This window comes from Sarcophilus harrisii, chromosome 3 (assembly GCF_902635505.1).
Source record: "Sarcophilus harrisii chromosome 3, mSarHar1.11, whole genome shotgun sequence".
NCBI classification, from domain to species: Eukaryota; Metazoa; Chordata; class Mammalia; order Dasyuromorphia; family Dasyuridae; genus Sarcophilus; species Sarcophilus harrisii.
Genome location: NC_045428.1, coordinates 97,371,142 through 97,379,388, shown reverse-complemented (window position 1 = coordinate 97,379,388; position 8,247 = coordinate 97,371,142). Strand labels below are relative to the sequence as shown.

The 8,247-nt window shown below is 35.5% G+C and overlaps 1 pseudogene; it reads right to left on the bottom strand.

Moving 5' to 3' along the window:
- Positions 1-602: 602 nt before the first annotated feature.
- LOC100915072 lies at positions 603-1,746 on the bottom strand (annotated as a pseudogene).
- Between the last annotated feature and the right edge of the window lie 6,501 nt (positions 1,747-8,247).

Below are 8,247 nucleotides of genomic sequence, written 5' to 3'. Positions count from 1 at the left end.
CTTACATCAGAGTAGAAGTAAAGCTACTACTCTCCTCAAAGTACTAGCATCAATATCAAAACTTATGGGGAGATTTTAAAGTCTTCATTCATATTGGGAGCAGGGAGGGAATTTAAAGGATGATTTAAAAAAAATTCTGAGAAGTATTAACATAAAAGATACAAAAATTATTTTAATAAAGAATTATATAATTTACATTTAAATCAATAGTAATACCTTCCCTCCTCCCCCTCTCTACATATGGATTTTTGTTAAGTAGCAATGTTACTCTATGTATAGAGTAGGAAAGCCTTCATGGAAGCAAATAACTCTCTGTAACAATGCATTATATAATATTTGGAAAAAACAAATGTACAATCAGAGTCATGAAGACACACTGTAGAGCTTTAGGGATCTTTGCCTCTAATATACATAGAACGTTCATAACCTTCATAGTTTCAGTTTTTAAATGTTGAATTAAGTGTCAAACAAAGAAGCTCAAACCCAAAAATAAAGCCATGCAAGTCTCATCTCTCTCTTTTTTGGTGGGGGAGGAATTATCATATTATACCTTTGATAAAAAAACCCAAACCCAAAACTAAAACCAACAAAAACTTGTTTATTTAGAAGCATATATGTAGTTCAATGGAAAACCCAGTTTCATCATACTCCTGCTTGCTGATCTACATCTGCCGGAAGGTGGAAAGAGATGATGGAATGATGGAATATTTGTATTCAGGTAGGGCAATGGTCTTGATTTTCATTGTACTTGAGAGTAGGGCCATATTCTTCTACTGAATCCTGTCAGCAATGCCTAAAACAGTACTTATGAATGTGAGCATCCCATCTTATGATTGAATTGAAGGTAGTTTTATGAATTTTACAGGCTTCCATACATAAAAAGGATGGTTGAAAAAGGATTTCTGGCTATTGAAATTTCTTGTTGCTGATGGTGATAACCTGACCATCAGGAAACTCATAGTTTTTTTTTTTTCCAGACAAGAGCTTGAAGCAGCAGTGGCCATCTCTTGTTTGAAGTCTAGAGTGACATAACAGTTTCTACTTATCTCATGCATGATTCCCCTGTCACCTGAACCTTCTCTTGGTCAGGATCCTTATGAGATAGTTTATCAGATCATGACCAGCCATGATACAGATACAGATACATGGCATAACCTTCATAGATGGGAACAGTGTGTCACACCATCACTAGAATCCATCACATTACCACTGGTACTACTAGAGGCATACAGGGACTGAATAGCCTGGATGGTGCTGTTCATTGCTGGGATGCTGAAAGTCTCAAATGTAATTCAAGTCATTTTTTATCTGTTGGCTTTGGGATTTGGGGGACTTGGGACTGAACAGCCTGGATGGTGATGTATATGGTTGGGGTGTTGAAAGTCTTAAACATAATCCAAGTCATCTTTTGTCTGTTGGCTCTGGGGAATGGGGAACTTCTATGAGCAACACAAGGGCCCATCAAGGGCCACACGGAGCTTGTTATAGAAATATGATTCCAGATATTCTCTATGTCATCCCAGTTAGTTACAATACCATATTCTATGGGATACTTCATAGTCAGACTATCTCTCTTGCTCTGGATCTGATCCTCCACATACTTATCTTTCTGGACAATACTCACCATAAACCCTGATGCACCACAATGGAACGGAAAACAGACCAAGGGGCATTGTTTCCTTCAAAGTTTTCTTTGCACAATCCAGAGCAATTGTCAACAAGGAGAGAAGCAATGTCATCATCCATAATGAATTTTGAAGTGGCAAATTTAATTCTCAAAAGAGATTGGAGATGGTACCACACCTCGAGGCATGGGGTAGGGATGGGGCCCAAGAACATACTGTGTGAAAGAGATCACATCTCCATCTTAATTTATTAAGCTTTTTGAAATATTATTTCAGGAGTTCTATTGACCTAATCCCTCTTGAATTGGGGCATTTATTAATTTAAGACAAAAATACTGTTTTATAAAAAGAACAAGTAGGAGAAAGCCACTGAGTGTATACTATGTATACTGAGTGTATACTATGAGAAAAGCACAAGTCAATGAGAGAATAATCACTGAGATAAATGAGCCACAGCCCCTCCTTAATATACAATGTAGTAGTGGTTAAACTTTTTTTTTTATTATAGCTTTTTATTTACAAGTTATATGCATGGGTAATTTTATAATATTGACAATTGCCAAACCTTTTGTTTCAATTTTTCCCCTCCTTTCCCCCATCCCCTCCCTCAGATGGCAGGTTGACCAACACATGTTAAATATGTTAAAGTATAAATTAAATACAATATAAGTATACATGTCCAAACAGTTATTTTGCTGTACAAAAAGAGACAGACTTGAAATAGTGTACAATTAGCCTATGAAGAAAAAAAAAATGCAGGCAGACAAAAATAGAGGGATTGGGAATTTTATGCAGTGGTTCATAGTCATCTCTCAGAGTTCTTTCAATGGGTGTAGCTGGTTCAATTCATTACTGTTCTACTGGAACTGATTTGGTGCACCTCATTGCTGGAGATGGCCACATCCATCAGAATTGATCATCATATAGTATTGTTGTTGAAGTAAATAATGATCTCCTGGTCCTGCTCAGTTCACTCAGCATCAGTTCGTTTAAGTCTCTCCAGGCCATTCTGAAATCATCCTGTTGGTCTTTCTTACTGAACAATAATATTCCATAATATTCATATACCACAATTTATTCAGCCATTGTCCAATTGATGGGCATCCACTCAGTTTGCAGTTTCTGGCCACTACAGAGAGGGCTGCCACAAACATACTTGCACATACAGGTCCCTTTCCCTTCTTTAAGATCTCTTTGGGATATAAGCCCAGTAGTAACACCGCTGGGTCAAAAGGTATGCACAGTTTGATAATTTTTTGAGCATAGTTCCAATTGTTCTCCAGAATGGCTGGATGTCTTGACAATTAGTGGGTAAACTTCTAATATACCTCATAAAGTATGATATTTTGGAAATTTGTATATTTATATCACGAAGCAAATAAAGAATTTGAGCATATGTTTTAAAGGTGAGGAAGAGTGTTAAAGTATGAATGAATACACTAGGAATCTGAGGGAATGGGAACATGTCTAAGTAAGACAACAGAAAGGGCTAAGAATATAACAAGGCAGTTGTAGGGGAAAGGGCACAAAATGTCTATCATGCATGCTAAAGGCAGTTTTTGTAATTTATAATTTTTCTTACAAAGATAATCAAGCTGTCCACAGATGTAGAGATTACTATTCTACAGGAACTCAGGTTGTAATGATAAGCTCTCTTTGTACAAGACAAGTACATACAAATAAAATTTTGAAGAATGCTTGGGAAAGATGATATTGCATTAATGTAATTCATTACTTCTCTCTCTTTTTAAGCATTTTTCATTCAACAGGCATTTATGTTCAGTGATGGCTTGAATGCTATAATTGGTAGAAAAATAAAGACTTGACTGTTTTTTTCAAGACAGCTACCAATCTATATGAAGAAATAAGATAGATACATATATACTCTAATATTTCATTACCTATGTCAAACAATTTGCAAGAATATTTAATAAAAAGTATATTTTAATATCTAAATTATTTTATATAGTCTATATTCTGAAAAATTGAGAAGAAAAGGATAACTTCTTGTGAGAAATAGAAGTAGAGAGGAATAAGGCCTCTTTATAGAATAATAAGAAATGTAAAATGAAGAATTTTGAGTTTTGGGAAGTGCTTAGCTGTTGGTATCAGCATTGAAAATCAGATTGAATATTTTTGCTTTATCCTGAGGAAAATGGAAACCAATGAACCAAAATACTTCTGTTGAAGATATGTCATATGTTGTGATTACATCTAGCCTAACAGCTATTAGCTCTATCTACTGATCTGTAGAGTAAAGGAAATATGGAAAAGTCAAAGAACAGGCAAAGATAGTGTTGAACCAGAGGAAAATGATGGTAGATGTAGGACAAGTCAGAGAGTTTGAATTTCTCAATAAGAGAAAAAGGCATAAAATGGGAATTCAAAGTCATCATAAGATGTCTTTGTCTTTTTTCTTTCTTCTTTTTTTTTTTTTAGTATAGCTTTTTATTTACAAGATATATGCATGGGTAATTTTTTAGCATTGACAGTTGCAAAACCTTTTGTTTCAATTTCCCCCCTCTTTCCCTCTACCCCTTCCCCCAGATGGCAGGTAGACCAATACATGTTAAATATATTAAAGTATATCTTAAAGACAATATATGTATACATGTCCATACAGTTATTTTGCTGCACAAAAAGAATCGGGCTTTGAAATAGTGTACAATTAACCTGTGAAAGAAATCAAAAATGCAGGTGGACAAATATAGAGGGATTGGGAATTCTATGTAGTGATCCACACTTGTTTCCCTGAGTTCTTTCACTGGGTGTAGTTGGTTCAATTCATTACTGCACTATTGGAACTGATTTGTTTCATCTCATTGTTGAAGAGGGCCCTGTCCAATAAGATGTCCTTTTCCTTTAGCTTTTCATATTGGATTGAGAGAGATGAATTGAGTGTGGTCTAGGATAACATATCCTGTACTTGTTGGTACAAAGGATGGTGAATGAATGGATTAAAGAAAAAAAATTAAGCTTTTAGTGAGTGCTAAATATTGTTCTAAGCACTGAGAATTCAAATGCATCATCCAAAAACAAAACACCTAGATGCTATTTATTCTTACAGATATCACACTTCAATTAAGGGAAACCACATAGAAAAGAAACTTAAATTATATAGAGTCAAGAAGTCCCCAGGGGAAGGTGGTAAAATTCTGGGGTCTTTAAGTCACATTGATAATTATTGGGGGAAAAAAAGTAGTTATTATTAATGTTCAGCTCAAAAAGTAATTGATCCCAGAGGGTCACATATTGACATAGAAAACCACAAATAACTGTCATCTATGTTTTATTGTACTTTTATTTACTTTGTTAAACATTCCTCATTTAAATTTAATCTGGTTCAGTGTCATTTGCAGACTGCTGCTACTTGTTCAGCTAGTAAATTTTCCATCTCTGGTTTAGATGATTATACATAGGGTTCGTAGGAGAGAGAGATGGTAAGATCTATAGCAACTTAAGATAAAATAGTAGGATATAAGATCTAGAGATCCCCCATCTCACTAGAAGGAATGTAGTCAGTGACTCCCATTGTTCTAAGCTATGTGAGCATCCCTGAGGCTCAGAGGGATTCCTCTTGAGGCTCAACGGAATACCTCTTGAAAGGAAGGGATGAAAGGGGACGGCAATAAGAAAAGGCACCCCACGGCACAGCAGTCTGGGCTAGTAGGAAAACAATACTTTGAGAACCAGTGAGAAGCTAAGATGCTCTATTGAGCCAGGACACATGAATACAGCAATGAGTGGAAATGTAACATACTGAAAACAACTGAGGACTTAAAATACTAATCAAACTGTGGAGCTTCAGAATAGCCACATAGTTTTAGAGTTGATTCCAAGGCTGGATAATTTGATTTAATATAGCTGGCATTTATTCATTTTTCATTTATAAGAAAATAAAGAACTATAATCACTTTAAACATGCAGGTACAATTAACTCTACCTATAGGGAAAGGGAAGAGGGAAGAATTTTCTTTTTCATTGATAAGGAGCCACACAACCCAGAAGATTTTAATTGGATTAACTCTAATATAACACACCCATGAAAAGAATGTTGCCATGCACCGAATGGGGCAGAAGTTAGGGAATAGAAGCAACTGGCAGATAGGAAATGCTTGATAATTTTGTAGGGAAGATGTTTAAACATTGTTTGAAGATGCTGGTAAGTATATGTATGAAAATCATGACATTTGGAGAGGAAGTTTAAGCAGGAAATGACCAGTACAAAGAAGAATTCTATTTGGACAAATTATAATTGTTTCCAGGAGAATTATTTTTGGATACTATCTGGCAAGGTGCCATTTGTTGTCTCAATAGAATATGGCAGGGGGACTGTGGGTGATTGAAATGCAGAAAGGGAGAACAATGGATGCTCTTAAGGCATAGCATCCAAACTGGCATATAGTCTGATATCAGAAGATGTCACAATTTTGGAATTCTTACAAAGGCTGTACTGCTCAGAGTAGTAAAAGAGGTTGTAATAAATTCAACCAGTTTACAAATACACTCAGGTAAATGCTGTGGCTTTATAAGGAGAAGTCAAAATAAAAAACATAACATGTTGTTCTTGTATATTTCCTAAGATACTGACTGCCACTATTTGTTAAAAATTGAAAAATCATGTTACCTCTCTGTTTCTAGGTTTCCTCATTTATAATATTGGGGATTTGGACTGGATCACCTCTAAATCTATAATCCTATGGTCTTTAACATAGGCATTCAGTTCATTCATTTTTGTTGTGATTCTTCATAATCTCATGGACCTCTGTTCTTGGCATTTTTTGTTTTGTTTTGTTTTTGACAAAGATAATGGGGAAATTTGCCATTTCCTTCTCTACTAGTAAAGTGGAGAGATTCTAAGGGAATATAGCTAAAAAGTTTCTGAGGCTGCATTTGATCTTTTTGATCTTCTCCTACAACCCTCAGACTTTAGGAAATCCAACCTCTGAATTAGCGCTGAACTGACAGAATCCACAAATATTGGGAGTGTAACAAATTACCAGAAGATAATTTCAAAGATCATCAGAAAAGGTCTGTTTCAGTTGGAAATGGGAGGAAGGCAGCTAAGCACAAGCAGACTAAGCACAAACACCAGCACAGACAGTGCAGACCCAGGGTGGTATAGACTCCCTGTGGCAAAGAAGTTATGGGGAGGAATCTACAGGAATCTACAGCAATGTTGGCCACTCTGCCCTGGCTGCAAGCCAGTACATAAACAGAGATGTTATTAAAAAAATCCAACACAAACACAAAAGGTAAAGAGTGAACCCCAAAACACCAGAATGTCACAGGATCTGGCCATGCTCAACCAGCATGGGGAGTGAGTACTGACTCACTCAGTACTCACTCATACTCAACATAGCCATGGGTTATAGAGTTAGTCGTTGTAGAGGAAGTTTGGAAAACCTCCCCTGCTCTAAAAGCAAACCTTAATATTTTTTTTAAATGAGTAGAAAAGTAAAAAGAACTCTGATGATAGAGTCTATTGTGAAAGAGAAAAACAAATTTCAAACCGAGAGGAGACTAGAAGTAGATTGTCTCTAGATGAAGTCCCAAAAGAAGATATAACCTGGTCCCCATCACACAAGGCTCTTGCAGAAGAAATTAAAAAAGATCTTTTGTTATTAATTTTATTTTTTTATTATAGCTTTTTATTTACAAGATATATGCATGGCTACTTTTTCTGCACTGACACTTGCACAATCTTCTGTTTCAACTTTTCCCCTCCTTCCCTCCAGCCCTTCGCCTAGACCAATACATGTTAAATATGTTAAAGTATATGTTAAGTACACTATATGTATACATATCCATACAGTTATTTTGCTGCACAAGAAAAATCAGACTTATAAATAAGGTAAAATTAACCTGAGAATGAAATAAAAAATACAAGTGGACAAAAACGAGTGGAAATGCTATGGTGTGGTTCACACTCATATCCCAGAGTTCTTTAGGTGGGTATAGTTGGTTCTCTTAATTATTGAATAAATGGATATGATTTGGTTCATTGGTTGAAGAGAGTCACATTCATTAGAATTGATCATCATATAATATTGTTGTTGGGGTATATAACGATTTCCTGGTCCTGCTCAGTTCACTCAATATCAGTTCATGTAAGACTTTCTAGGCCTTTCTGAAATCATCCTGCTTGTCATTTCTTCTTCTTTTTTTAATTATAGCTTTTTATTTACAAGATATATGCATGAGTAATTTTTCAGCATTGATAATTGCAAAACCTTTTGTTCTAATTTTCCCCCTCCTTCTCTCTCCCCCCTCCCCCAGATGGCAGGTTGACCAATACATGTAAAATATGTTAAAGTATAAGTTAAATACATTATACATTATATGTATACATGTCCATACAGTTATTTTGCTGCACAAAAAGAATCGGACTTTGAAATAGTGTACAATGAACCTGTGAAGGAAATAAAAAATGCAGACAGACAAAAATAGAAGGATTGGGAATTCCATGTAGTGGTTCATAGTCATCTCCCAGAGTTCTTTCAATGGGTGTAGCTGGTTCAATTCATTACTCCTCTATTGGAACTGATTTGGTTGATCACATTGTTGAAGAGGGCCACGTCCATCAGAATTGATAAATCATTTAATATTATTGTTGAAGTAT